The 15,229-nt window shown below is 39.7% G+C and overlaps 1 pseudogene; it reads left to right on the forward strand.

Annotated features, from left to right (window-relative positions):
• LOC111347438 (fibroblast growth factor receptor homolog 1-like) overlaps window positions 1-14,091 on the forward strand; it is a 60,904-nt pseudogene extending 46,813 nt beyond the window's left edge.
• Window positions 14,092-15,229: the final 1,138 nt, after the last annotated feature.

Here is a 15,229-nt window from a genome sequence, read left to right on the forward strand (position 1 = left end):
GAGTGAGGAGAGTGAGAGTGAGGAAAGTGAGAGTGAGGAGAGTGAGAGTGAGGAAAGTAAGAGTGAGGAAAGTAAGAGTGAGGAGAGTGAGAGTGAGGAGAGTGAGAGTCAGGAGAGTGAGAGTGAGGAAAGTGAGGAGAGTGAGAGTGAGGAGAGTAAGAGTGAGGAGAGTGAGAGTGAGGAGAGTGAGAGTGAGGAGAGTGAGAGTGAGGAGAGTGAGGAGAGTGAGAGTGAGGAAAGTGAGGAGAGTGAGAGTGAGGAGAGTAAGAGTGAGGAGAGTGAGAGTGAGGAGAGTGAGAGTGAGGAGAGTGAGAGTGAGGAGAGTGAGGAGAGTGAGAGTGAGGAAAGTGAGGAGAGTGAGAGTGAGGAGAGTAAGAGTGAGGAAAGTAAGAGTGAGGAGAGTGAAAGTGAGGAAAGTAAGAGTGAGGAGAGTGAGAGTGAGGAAAGTGAGAGTGAGGAGAGTGAGAGTGAGGAAAGTGAGGAGAGTGAGAGTGAGGAGAGTGAGAGTGAGGAGAGTGAGAAGAGTGAGAGTGAGGAAAGTAAGAGTGAGGAGAGTGAGAGTGAGGAGAGTGAGAGTGAGGAGAGTGAGTGAGGAGAGTGAGAGTGAGGAGAGTGAGAGTGAGGAAAGTAAGAGTGAGGAGAGTGAGAGTGAGGAGAGTGAGAGTAAGGAGAGTGAGAGTGAGGAAAGTGAGAGTGAGGAGAGTGAGAGTGAGGAGAGTAAGAGTGAGGAAAGTAAGAGTGAGGAGAGTGAAAGTGAGGAAAGTAAGAGTGAGGAGAGTGAGAGTGAGGAAAGTGAGAGTGAGGAGAGTGAGAGTGAGGAAAGTGAGGAGAGTGAGAGTGAGGAGAGTGAGAGTGAGGAGAGTGAGGAGAGTGAGAGTGAGGAAAGTAAGAGTGAGGAGAGTGAGAGTGAGGAGAGTGAGAGTGAGGAGAGTGAGAGTGAGGAAAGTGAGAGTGAGGAAAGTAAGAGTGAGGAGAGTGAGAGTGAGGAGAGTGAGAGTGAGGAAAGTAAGAGTGAGGAGAGTGAGAGTGAGGAGAGTGAGAGTAAGGAGAGTGAGAGTGAGGAAATTGAGAGGGAGGAGAGCTAGAGTGAGAAAAGTGAGAGAGGGAGTTTGAGCCACTCCCAAAGAAATCTTGTAGCAAAAGAAGAGGGCGTCATGCATCAAGTTTCATACTCCAGTTCTGTATCAACATTTTGTGGAAATGAAGTAAAAGCCAGGAATTATAAGAGCGTGTAACAACATATTTTCATTTCGTTTTCTTTTTCAAGAAAAAATGGTTGCTCCCCCCTGCTATGCTGTATGTCATTTTTGTTGGAAATTTTCCACAGCCCCCCTAAATTATAGTGTGGAAAAAGAGTGAACCCCCCCTCAAAATCATCATAGCCCACCCTTTAGGTAAATTATGAATGCTCCCTTAGATTATGTTACTGTGAAAATAACAAGTGTAATAATAAAAACTACAAGAGCCATTATGGTTGTTGTTGTTGTTATTGTTCTTATTATTATACACTTGGCTTTCAGATCTCCTTAAAAAAACACCTGGTAACAGTACCAATTGTGCGTTAGCAAAAGAAAATAATGCTTCCAACCAAGCACCGGGGCAAGGGCTTGCAAAACTTTTATATGAATTGTTGTGAGGTCTTAACCCCAGATTATCCATCAGGGGGTGTTTAGTTTAGTTTAAGTTTAATTCATCTCGCCACTGGAATGACAGGAGAAAGGAACAGAACTTTCGTTCCAACTGACACCTAACCCCTTTTTTACCCACCCATCCCACCCCGGGGAGGACATCCATCACACAGTAATCTCGTGTGTGGGAAATTAATGTCTCCTACCCCAACCCTGCAGGAGACGGGACCTCCATTTATCGTCCCTATCCGAAAAGACTAGAAAGTCTAACCATTTGCAGATATTATTAGAAAGGCAGCACTTTCTTCTCAGATAAAATATTCTCATCAGGCATGCTTTGGATGCGCTGCGGATGTCATGAATCGATCAGTGAATATATCTGTATTGTTTACTCAGTCGATCTTTCAACTTACGACCCCTGGTAGCCCTTGCAGGATCTGATAGATGGCTCGCTGTTAGATGGCTGGCGCCGAAGCCACAGCATAAGGAAGGCGTTGGTACTGGAACAAATCGCGGGTTGTGTTAATGGTGAGGAAAGGCCTGGAGTGCTCTTCAACTTCCATTTGTAAGTAAGCGTAACGCAGGTCAATGACGCTAAACAATGTTCCTCCACCTAATCTGGCGTAAATATCATCAATGCGGGGAGGAGGGTACTCGTCTACTTTCAGCTGTGAATTGATGGTCACTTTGAAATTCTTACACTGCCATCCTTCTTCACAGGAGTCACAACTGGAGCAGCCCATTCACTGGTAGCTACCTTCTTTATAACTCCTACAGCTTTCAGCTCTCTCAATGCTTCGTCCACTGCTGATTTAGGGGTCGGAGCTACTGCGCGGCTTTCCAGAATCGAGGCCGGGCATCCTCTTTAACTTGGATCCGTGCTTGGATGTTCTTCATCGTGCCCAATCCTTCAGAAAAAACACCTCCATGTTTACTCAAGACATCTTCCAGGGCTGGAATGGTGTCAGATATTTCCAAACGAAGTAAGGGCCAGTCCAGATGGATCTCGATCCACCTAGATGACATCTCCGCCTTTGCTTCCTTGACTTCTCTAAAGATTTGGATCGTATTGGGTATAATGTACTAATTGAAAAGCCTCTCGACTTAGGCGCTCGCACGTCTTTAATATCGTGGATTATAAGCTTTCTGTCTAACCGCCGACAACGCGTTAAATTAGCTGGCTCGATTTCTGACTGGCTTCCAATATCTGCCGGCGTTCTCCAAGGAACATAATCTGGCCCAATATTATTTCTGATAATGATCAACGACTTGAATATTTCAAATCCCGAATCCTGTACTTGGAAGTATGTTGATGACGTAACGTTGTCCTAAGGACTTGTAAAGAACAGCAACTCAACCATCCAAGCCAGTCTCAATACCGTCGCCTCTTGGAGCTCTAGTGACTGTATGAAACTCAACGCAAAAAAGTGCAAAGAAGTGCGGATTTTTTTCTTAAAGGACCCCATAGAATTCCCTAATTTGAACATCGACGATCAACAATTAGAACTTGTAACTTCACATAAAGTACTTGGTTTGGTGATTCAGAAAAATTCAGAATAATTTAAGATGTATCATAGTCACCAAGGCCTCTAAACGCCTTCACATACTCTGAGTACTCCGTCGAGGGGGTGTTGAGATTAATGATTAATGATCTAATTACTATCTATGCTGTCTTGATAAGATCTTTACTAGAATATTGCTGTGTAGTATGTAACGACGCCCTACCTTCCTGCCTCTCACAGGAATTTGAACGTATACAGAAACGTGCATTTAGAATTATAGTCCCAGCGCTTTCTTACTTAGAAGCTCTTCCGTTTTTAAACTTAAGAACATTAGACGAAAGACGTAGTGAACTTTGACTTATAACTCTTGAAAAGATTTCAAAAGGAGGTCCTCTTGTGAAACATCTCCCAATGACAAGTCAGCACATGCATCACTATCAAACGAGACGCGCTAGCAAATATGTATTGCCTAAATGCAGGACAGAAAGATTACATCGTAGTTTTTTCCTAAGTACTAGCCTAGCTTTTAATAATTATTAGACTTTTAGACTATATATACGCCCATTCAACTTGTATAAGCATAAACTTATTTGCGATTTTATTGTAAAACCCATTGTAACCTAGTCCCTCTTTGATCAACTTTTGTATTTTTTATTGTTGTATGATTGTAACCACGTTGTAATTCAGATTAGCAGCAGCGATGACGGTTGAATTAAACTTTCTTTTCTTTCTTTTCTCTTTCTTCCTTTCTTTCTCTTTATAAATTCCAGCCATTCTCTGCCAAAAAGGGTGGGTCCCTCATTCTTCACTACATATATGGGAAGTTCCTTAGACTGTCCCGACACTGCACAGTCACATAACAAAACCCCATGGGCTTCACTGACTCCCCTGTGTTAGTGCGCAACTTCAAAGAGGTGTCCTTTAAAGGAATGTGACGGAGGTATTCCAAATACACCCTCTCACTCATGACTCTTGAGTGGCCGAACTCAGAGATGTAGTGTCAGTGGCAAACTATCATCTGCCCGTACCCTCAGTTGCGGCGTGCCGCAAGGTAGCATATTGGGTCCTTTGCTATTTTTAATATACATTAATGATCTTCCCAACTCCCTGCGGGGCGCCGCACCAAGAATGTTTGCCGATGACACCAATCTTACGATATCTGCTAAGACATTAACAGAGCTTGAGCTAGCTCTAACCCCTGAATTGAATAACCTTAGCCGTTGGCTGAAAGCTAACAAGCTCAGTCTAAATGTTGCTAAAACAGAGTTAATGATTATTGGATCAAGACAAAGACTATCTGCCCAATGTAACGACTTAGAAATCAGAATTGATGACCAAATTATCAAGAGAGTCGACAAGACCAAATCTTTGGGTCTTACTATAGATGCCCAACTCTCTTGGGATAGCCACATTGAAGAGATTTTCAAGAAAAGAGAATGCTTCATCCATTAACCATTTTAGGCGAAATCTTAACGTAGTCGATATATAGGATTCCCACACGGCAATCATGTAAAGCAGTTGATTAATCTCAGCTTTCATTATGTAACTGATGATTTTCCGTGTTTAAATAAAGATTTACATACATACATACATACATACATACATACTGACACCGCTGAACCTGTATCCAGTTCCATAGAAACTTGGTGGCCTTCAAGGTAGATCTTAAGTGAAATGGGCTTTTTGTTTATACTGTCAGAGACATGGTACAGGTTCCCAAATTCTTCATCGCTTTCTTCGGAATAATCACCCTCCATCACATTTATTCCAGCTTCAGCCATCTGTGGGGTGGCCTGTCTCTTCCTACATGCTCTCTGTGTATGTCCAATTATGCCACAATGAAAACAGCGTTCTTTCATGAAGGGACAGTTTTGTGACTTACGCGATCCCAAACAGCGGTAACAAGGTTTAGACTTCTTACTGTCCTTACCCCTGAAACCCTCGGCCTCAGGTGGTGGCTTGGATATGGCTTGTTCCTCCCCAGTTTTGACAGTGTCAAGTTTATTGATTGGGGTGCCTGGCCCTTGTTCTCCCTGAAGCACCTTAACATCTTTATTAGCCTGCTCTATGGCCAAACACTTTTGAACCGCAAGATCAAAAGAAAGGTCGGCGAGTTTTACTTTCAACAACTCCGTAATCATCTTCGAGTCGCGGATACCTGAGAATAATCGGTCACGAAGACACTCAGTTCGCATGGCCTCTCCAAACTTGCATTCTGTGGCCAAGTGCTTTAGTGGCTACATAATGACTAACTGACTCACCGGAATTCCTGGCTCGGTTGTCGAACTCATACCTGGCAACCAGCGCTGATCTTTCAGGTTTCAGTTGTTCCCGCATTCGCTCCACGATGATCTCATAGTCCCGCGTCATCTTTCAGTTGTGCGTGGGCCACTAAATCCTTCGCCAGTAGGTAAGTTTCCACCGGAACGTTCCTCAAAAGTACGGCCTTCATCGGTTTAGGATCCTTAATTCCATTTGCAAGAAAGTAAAAGTCCAGTTGTTCGGTGTAGGACTCCCAATCCGTCCCCTCCAGAAACGTTGTCACCTTGCCGATGGTTTGACTCGTGTTAGCGCTCGGTGCTTCGTCCGGCATTTCCCGTCGTGTATGTCCCTTTTGGACGTGATTTATACGACCCACTCCTGTTAACCGCTTGTGCTTGATCAAAGGAATCCCATCCTCGTCACCAGTTGTTATGTATTCCGAACACAAGGCCAGAAACACAGTAAACCAGATCAAGATGGCGGTAAGAACTGTTTTTAATCTCTAAACAAAACCTAGTGTACAATACCAAATATGGAAAACAGGTCTCGTGACAATAGCTTCTACATAGAACAGGGAACCCAGAATAGGGAAAATCTAACAGGGAGTTCTGTACATTCTCATGGAGAGAAAAATTTGTTCCTTTCTTCAAGTAAGAATAGGGATCGTGTTCACAAGCGTTTCGATCTATTTGAAGTTATTACGTAAATAAATATCGACGTTCTCGCCGTTGGATCTTATTGAAAATAACGTGTGAAGGTCAAATATCTTATCAGTATCAGTCAGTATACCTTTCACGTTGATATTTCTCACTTACAATTATTGTGCGAAATAATTACTAATAGTTGTGCGTACGGTCCAAAACCTGTGCGAAAAGACTTCCGCGAAAAGTCTTTTGTGCGACATGTCCAGTTACCCCCAACCTACATCTTGCTCTTGGATTCCATGTGACACAGAACACGTTTGTGACAAGAATACTCTTGCTATTGCAGAAGTGCTTAAAGATACCAGCTATACCTGCAGGGTGGTCTATGTACATGGACATGATACTAAAACTGCCATTGTTTGTAAGTTAAAGTGTAGTCCAGCATATTAAAGCTGTAGCGTCATCAATGTACCAACATTACATTTTGATTGGGTTCTCAGAGTTCTACCGAGAGTTTAACTTGTCAGGTTGTGAAATCCAAAGTAGAAAATTAATTCACATTTGCCTGAAAGCCATATTGTAACCGTCGGTAATAAATACTGTCCTGAATATTAAAATCGCTCGGCCTCGTAAAATTGTTTGTACCTTTAATCATTCCTTTAGGCTCCTTGTTACAACGCCCACCGTTTTCGTTTAATCTTTCCGTTTATGTAGGACGAGTAACCTCGTTGACAACGAGTGAAGACTGGTAACAAAATTAAACTAAATGTTGCTGTACAAATTCTAATGCGACAGCATTAACACATATTATGCCTTATGATGAATACTGCAAAAAAGAATTTTTGCATAAGGGTTAAGGTGAGCTGAGAGAGGAATATTATAAATGACCAGCGCCAATGAAGGGAAGGAGTGAGGGAAGGTTTGCAGGTGTCTTTGAGTCAATTAACTTGCAAGAAGAGAGAGATTTTGCATGCAGCTGAATATATTAATGGTCTTTAGAATTTCCTACAGCCAATAGAATAGCTGCCATGGGAGTTAATGGAGTTAGCCATTCAACCAATTAGATTTGTGGCAGCTTTTATGCAAATGAGAATAATTATTCTTTCGTCTCACTATCTGCTACCTTTGAATAATTGCATGTACAATATATTAATTATTTATTAATTACACAAGAACGCAGTGCAGCAATTTAAACTTCAGGTGCTTTGTCGATGTAAGTATCAAAGGTAGGTAAAACAACAGTGCTATATTCAGGGCTTATAACAAGATAAAATACCTCTCAATACTATTCCCTTATTCACCAGAAGTTTGTGAGCCAAAGGTAAGTTTGATATACTTTATGAGCGACTGTGTTTCCCTAAATTGTTTTTCTTCATGATCAGTTAAAGAAAGAGAGTTCAGAACTTCTACCACAATGTTGGTCTTAAAAAGGACATTAACTTCCGTTTGTAGTACATACAAGGCCAATGCTGCAGACAGAGTATTTAATATGCTATTTTTCCTTTTCCAAACAATCATTACAGTCCACTTAGTGCCCAGGATCATATGAGCAATGGCAAAAAGCCTTGTTTTTATAACTAGCCATTTATGGAGAGCAACTGGGACTCCTGGATTCTCTGTGAGGTTGAATAAGCTGAGAGTAATTCTAAGGTTTTCTTACGAGTCCGGCAACAGAGTTTTGGCAATTGTGCATAATTGGCATATTTGGTTAAAATTACTTAATAGGATAGTACATGTGTAAAGAAAAATTGATTTTAGAGCCATTATCTCACTTGACAGATATTGCAGGAAATGCGATTAACAATTATTGTCATCACAAGTGAAAACTGCACGGACGAGAAATACAACAAATCCTTGCTGCTGAGAAGATTTGATGAAGAGATAACTATCTTAAATGAAATATTGCTTTGTTTGGTTAATTATGCAATATCTTTAATTGATTATTAGTTTAGAGTCAGAGACTGATCTGCTGACTGTACAATTAAGGAAGTAAAATGAAATTTCGCCTCTGGGAAAAATTGTGGAGAATATTTTGTTTAATTCTATAGTGTTTTTAAATCTATTACATTTATATCTATTAATTTTACCTATTTATTAAATTATTTATTTATTAAAATTATATTAAATTTACAGCTTGAGCCTGAACTGTTAGAGTTCTGTCGAATTTTAAGCTTGAAAAGCTTTCCACAATCTTCTTATTTAGTGTTTGCTCATTCTCTCTATTAAGGGGAATAATAAAATACGCAGCAAGTGACAAGAAGAAGAATAAGTTTTCACTAAAGTGGGACTCTGAAAGAAACGAACTGATTAACATTATCATAATGATCTATTCTAGCCTGATTCTTAGCAAAACAACCATATTCAATTTTATTTTAGGTAGTAAAAATATTTGATATCATTATCATTTGTACTTATTATATGAACATGCATAATACGTATGTGAAACATGTATGCTAATATTTTTAGACATATGATTGAAATGTTTACTTGCAGCTTAAAAGGGCGTTTGCTGGTAAATTTGATTATGAAAGAGTGCACTCACTGAGTGTATATAAATTTATTAGCTTCAAGATGATTTTAAATTGCTCTCGTTTTATCGTTTATTATTTTGTTGTCTGTTTTCCACTTTATGTCACTCAAACTCTCAGTTGTTGTCGGTTTTAAGGTGTGGGAGTCTAACAATTGACCTTGCACTGAGATTCAACACCACCACAAAGGAACGAGATGTTATCATAACACTTAATGACGCTGTTAAAAATGGCAAGCGGGGAGAGTTCAGTGTTGGTGCTATGAAAGGAAATAGGCCTGATGTAAAACCACCAGGCGGAGGTTGCGCTGATGTGGAACCATTAGGTGGAGGTGCTACATCACCACCTGACGAGTCCTCTGGTGGTAAGCCTTCACAACATTTCATGTATCATCTTACAAACTTTAAATTACTTCAAAACGATCCAGAGACAAACACTATCTTTTCGCAGTTTCCGCTCATTTCATTCAAAAGCGTCAAAAACATAGGCAATGTTTTGGTCAGAAGTTCTTTTCAGACTAATGACCAACCAGGCACTTTTAAATACGCTCGTGCACGATGCAAAACGTGTCCTTTCATTCACAACACTGATAAAATATCGGGACCCAAACGATCCATTAAGATCACCGATCAATTCACGTGCACCTCCGCCAATGTAATCTATTGCATAACTTGCACTCATTGCAAAAAGATATACATCGGCGAAACAGGCAGAAGACTAGGTGACCGATTCCGAGAACACCTTCGAGACGTGGAAAGGAATGACAGGGACACATCGAAACCAGTCGCTAGACATTTAATTTACCAAATCATTCTAAGCAACATATGGCAATCTGCGGTCTTTCCTTACACTTAGGTAGCACGGAAAGCCGTAAAACTCTTGAACAAAAGCTCATCTTTCAAACCGGCAGTCTAAATCCCACAGGTATCAACGAACGTTTTTCATTCCACTAATTTATTCGTGTTTTTCTCGTTGCCATGTTCCCACGAATAACGTAGCTCCATTGTATGCCTTTAAAAGCACACACAACCCAAACGAACCGAACGGAACAGGTTGTCGTCAGTCACCATCACCGATAATACTCCTTCTTACGACTGCACTCACCCGAACGATCAGACCACACTATCATGAGCTGACAGAAGTCTGACAGTAGTCGAGCCTACAGCTTTTTAAACTGGACTGAGCCCTCTGGAAAAGTTTTCTGTTATTTTGGAATTTTCAGGCAGAGGAAATTAGTTTTGTTTCGTAATATATTTGTGTTGTTGTTTCAGAACGTTTGGAAATTCAAGTAATGAAAGAAATGAAACTACTGGTGTAGATTAAGTTGATTATTCCTTAATATTTTCATACAAGTCCAGCATATACTCGTTTAGTTTTCAAAACACAGCTGGTTTGAAGATTTGAAGCAGTTTTAAATAAGTTAATAGTCTATCATCAGTTGTGGAGTCGAAAGCAATTTTGTATCTAAGATTGCCGTCGAAATCAGCCAAAACCTTCTCAAAGCCATTGCACGGCACTGGATAACAGAACTCGGTTACAACATGAACATGGCGGATGTCAGTCCACGTAACAGTGAAGAAATCAGTAAGTATACTGCTGGGAGATTGCTAGAGAACATGTGACGATAAAGCAGATCGTTGGAAAGGTGCTTTTGGTCAGGTTGCTAAGGCAACAGCCGACAACTTACAGGGAAGAGCCGAGAAGACACTGGTAGACTGGTAGCTGTTAAATTGTTAAAAGGTACTAAGTAATACGCAAATCATGTTGCACAGACTCAGAAGGCTCTCGAAAAATTTTCTGTTTTTCCAATTTTGTTTTCGTTTGTTTTTTAGCGTATGTTTCTGCATATTCTCCAAGTTCCTGTTTAGAATAATGACATTATGTATGACTAGTTCACAGATACCTCCACAGGATGAGGCAGTAGACAATGAATCTTTGATTTTGTTACTTACCTACCTACGTACAATAAGTACATCCATCTTTCTACTTACTATAATTACCTACCTACTATAAATACATCTATCTTTCTACCTACTATAACTACCTACCTGCTATAAATACATCGATCTTTCCGCCTACTATAAATACATCGATCTTTCTGCCTTCTATGAATACATCGATCTTTTTGTCTCTATCTATCCATTTTATCTCTTTGTCTATGCATTTATCTATCTATCTGTCGCCTTGTCTGTCCGGTCATCTTCAATTGATCTATCTCTTTACGCTTACCTATATTTATGGTACAGTTTAAAGATATGATTTTGACAATGTGAAATTGTTTTTGACAATGATTGATCGGACACCTATTGCAGAAAACGCTTCTGAATCAGAGAGAGAGGATTTGCTTGAATTGATGAAACAACTTAAACCTCATCCTTACCTCATCAAACTTCTTGGATGCGTTACCAATCTGGTAAATCCTGAATTGTGTATTCTCAGCTATAGTTAATGTCAGAAACTAAGGTTTCAAAAGTATTGGTATTTTGGTAATTTAGTGTCAGATATATTTCAGGTTAACTTATATAGTACCTACCTTACCTTAATTTATTTAAGGCAGGTACTACTGCTCTTTAAAATCAGAGACTGACCATACTCTTCTCATACTTAACGTGGAAAACATACGCAACACTATGACTACGAATTAACTCAACAGAATGGGTACGAATTAACCTGAAAGGGTAAGAAAGGACCGGTAGCCTTTGAACGCTGCATTAAAATTGACGTCAGCACGCCGTGAAGACCTCTGGGATTGAGGTGCACGAAGAACAGGGACCTTACCTTTCGTGCACCTCCCACTCAAAATCCGCACAGTGCTCTTGTATAGAATAGTTTAACTATTGGGAGAATCTGCTGACCCATGCATAAAGCTTGACGGTATTCTATTCTTGGGAGCACTTTTGAGGTCCGGATAGGGCTCATATGATAGGCGAGAAATATTCACAGTTTTATAATGTCTGCCGAATAGAGGCGTCTATATAATAAATGGCTGGGATGTATGATCAGCAAAATTTATCTGATGGATCAGAAATGGGCTGAAATTAAAATTGCATGCATAAAAATTGCGCACACATTACGGATATGAACCGCTATGAGATAAATATTTTTCGAGGCGGGTGGTTCTCCGATGGTGGACCATAAAGATAATCCGTGTGCAGTCCTGAATAAAAGTTTAACATGATGTCAGGTCAGTGGTATCGACATTTTACTGCATCATAATTCTTTTTCATCAAAATGTAGAAACACATGAACACTTTGCTTTTAAGATAGATTTACATGGATTATGAATATTACTGAATTGTACGGTAGTTGATATTTTGTTTTCTTCTCAACGTTGATTGAAACGTCGTACTCTTCTGCGGCGTCTATTGGTAATTTTGCCTCCATCTGCAGCATATAATAAAGTATTGGCGGTACCTTGTTTGTCTTGCTAGAGCCACTGTTGGTGTTGATCGAATACGTTCCTTTTGGGGATCGGCTGGGTTACCTGAGAAAGAGCCGGGGATTAAATGATAGTTACTACAAAGACCCAGATATCAAACCGCAAACAAATCTGACGTCACAGCAGCTGTTGAAGTTTGCTTGACAAATCGCTGATGGAATGTCCTATTTTTCATCGATACCAGTGAGTACTGTAATTATTCTCTAAGTGGCGTCGTCAAAGAATAAGACTCCATTTGTCTCTACCGTTTTTTCTATGCTGAAGGTTATTCATTGAGATCTTGCAGCCCGTAATGTTTTGGTTGGAGAAGAGGAAAGTTGCAAAGTGACGGACTTTGGAATGGCCAGAGATGTGCTAGAGCACAACATTTACGAAAGAAAAACCAGGGTATAAATGATTTTGAATGAATAAATAATGTTCTTTTGAGTCATGTATTATAAATAGGTTTGAATGATTTTGAAATAATGAAAAATGTCATTTCAAGCGTTGTGTTAATATGTGGCTGAAGAGGCCCCACTGGAGTAATTGCTTAAAAAAAATCCTGTTCAGTCATCAGGAACTTTTGTTACAATGTTCTCGCCATTTGAAGCATTAGTAGTTTTTAAGGACATTCTTAACTCGTTATTGTTTCCTTATTCAGGGGCGTCTTCCCGTAAAATGGACTGCCGTTGAAGCGTTGCTTTACGGGAAATATTCTTTAAAGAGTGATGTGTGAGTATAAGGACAATGTTAGGCAGTATGTTAAAATTAGCTGCTCTAATTCAGGTGGTTCACCGTATCCACGAATGGATGGAAGAAAAATTGCAAACTTACTTCAAAAGGGATACAGAATGCCTAAACCACAACACGTAGATGATAAGTTGTATGTTGATATCGTGTTGCTGTTGTTTTTTTTTCCTAATGGCTTCTATCGCACAGTAGTTTTTGTCCCGCTTTTGTTTGAGATGTTGTGCGCCTCATTATTTCATAATTTATACTTGTTGATCCAGCCTAACGAAGGGAAATGTAGGAGGAAGTAGCTTATAACGAGTTTATCTTTGTGGTAAATGTGTGGATCTTTTGTCCTTTGCTCTAAAAACACTGAAAGCTTGTTTATCAAGGATAGGTCAAACTGTCTCCAATAAAACTTTTCCTTAATTACAGCATTTCAGTTCTGCGTTAAAGACGCTTCGGCCTCGGGCTAGGCCACCAACGACATATTGACATAGTCTTGACGTGTTTGTGTTTTAGGTATGACATAATGACAACTGAATGTTGGAAAGACTACCCTAACTTGAGACCATCTTTTGAAAATTTAAGGAACGAACGAACTCAAAGAAATGGAAAACCAGCACAAGGTAGAATTGTGGTATTTACAAAGGGACTTTCTCTGTTTTTTTTTTCTCTTTCAGGTTTGATTGTTAGAATCTACCATCATCAACTTTAATTGATAACGGCGTCACCGTGAAGGCCTCGTGGCGCACTTTATGGATTCAATTTATCTCACCTTTAAAGCAGTGTTCAATTGAGTATGGAAAGCGATCCTGAATTGGTTCTACTTTTGATTTACCTCGCTCTTTGATTGGTCTAGAAAACTAATGTCACCATCCAACCAATCAAATACAAAACTAAAACCAATCCCAGCTTGATCACACATGTTTTTCCGTGCTTCAAGTGGCCGGGTTACCTGTTTTTAATTTGGGTTCTTGTTGGTTAATTCTTTCATCTGATAGATAGTTGTGAGTACATTTGGTTCAGTTTTTGGACGCTGAAAACTGCGCTATCAAAAATTGATTGTGTCAGCAAGATGCTCTCATTCTAGGTAAAAAAAATAAAATAAAGAGGGAACCATCGAAAGCTTTACAGAGTATACAATAATTTATACCCAGTTCTTTTCGAAATATCTTCACTCATTTCTCTACAGGGATTGATAAGCTTAAAAAACTACGACGACTGACTCTACGTAAATGTTGACGATCTAGCCGAGTAGGCGAGTGAATTCTCAAATAGGAAAGGATGGAGTATTGAATATTGCAACCCTATGAGATTATCTCATGGGATTATTATATTTCACATTAACCCATATTTTATTCTGATCAAGCAATTCTTTAAAACAGGCTGTTTAACAACGAGACAAGGCAAAGCGCAGCTTTCCCATTTTTTGATATATATCTTGTTCAACTAATAGTTCTTGAAAAGAGAAACAATTTTATAGGAACGAGATTAAAAAAGCTGCAACATAATTTTTCCCACTAGATTATTCAACTCTTTAGTGTAGTTGCTCCGGTGTTTATAGAGATGAGCGCGCTATGATTGATTGAGGATTGTGTCATATCTCGCTTCTAGCAGGGGCTCAAGACTCCAAAATGGCTGCCTCGCGTTATGTCAGTGGTTACGCAGGAAGTGAAAAACGTGATAAAGGATAATACAATTCTGAAGAGCACAAGAGATACTAAAAAGTTTGGCGTAACGCTTTTCAAAACAAAGATTTGAAGTGATAACTGTTGCAGAAATTCCAATTTCTGAGATAGACATGAACTTCGTAAAACTCATCATCCGAGACCAACGGGCGGGTTCGTTATTCAAAAGTGATAAGCGCACGTTTTTTTCGCCCCATACAGTCTCGATTCTCTTCAGTCTACCTAGTTCTCCTGAGAAGATTAATTCGTCAGCTATTATCCCCACGCCTTATTTACACACCCTGACGATAGTTTGACTCGACAAGTAATGATAAATGGGACTTCTCAAACTCCACGACTATTTACTGGCCTTCAAATTTGCGAATCTGCCCGAGTCTTCCGGATTTTTTCCTGTCAAATTTGGAAGTGCATAGTACCAGTCCACAGTATTCGTGCAAATCGGTCAAGGTCTCTCGGCTAAAGTTTAGAGTCTCTCAAAACTTCTATCCAGACTTAAAATCCTGCAGATTTCGAAAACGATACGCTTCTTTGAACTGATGAAAGTTATTCTTTATTATGAGGCTCAGAGAATAGAAAAAAAGGAAATGAACAAGTATAGTTACAAAAGAAGACGAAATTTGTACTAATCGCAACGTTGTAAGCGCCAGTTAAAGTTCTTATAACGGGTTATTTTACTCGTTGTATCGCATAAATGGGCAATTAGTAAGTATAGTCTTGTGTACTGTGATTGTGGCAGATGTCTGATTTAAGTTTCTTTACCAAAATTTTGTTAGGTCTTGAGAGGAGAATAGGGACACGGGAAATATACGAGTTGGAATTTATTGTGT

Source organism: Stylophora pistillata, chromosome 7, assembly GCF_964205215.1.
Source record: "Stylophora pistillata chromosome 7, jaStyPist1.2, whole genome shotgun sequence".
Taxonomy (NCBI): domain Eukaryota; kingdom Metazoa; phylum Cnidaria; class Anthozoa; order Scleractinia; family Pocilloporidae; genus Stylophora; species Stylophora pistillata.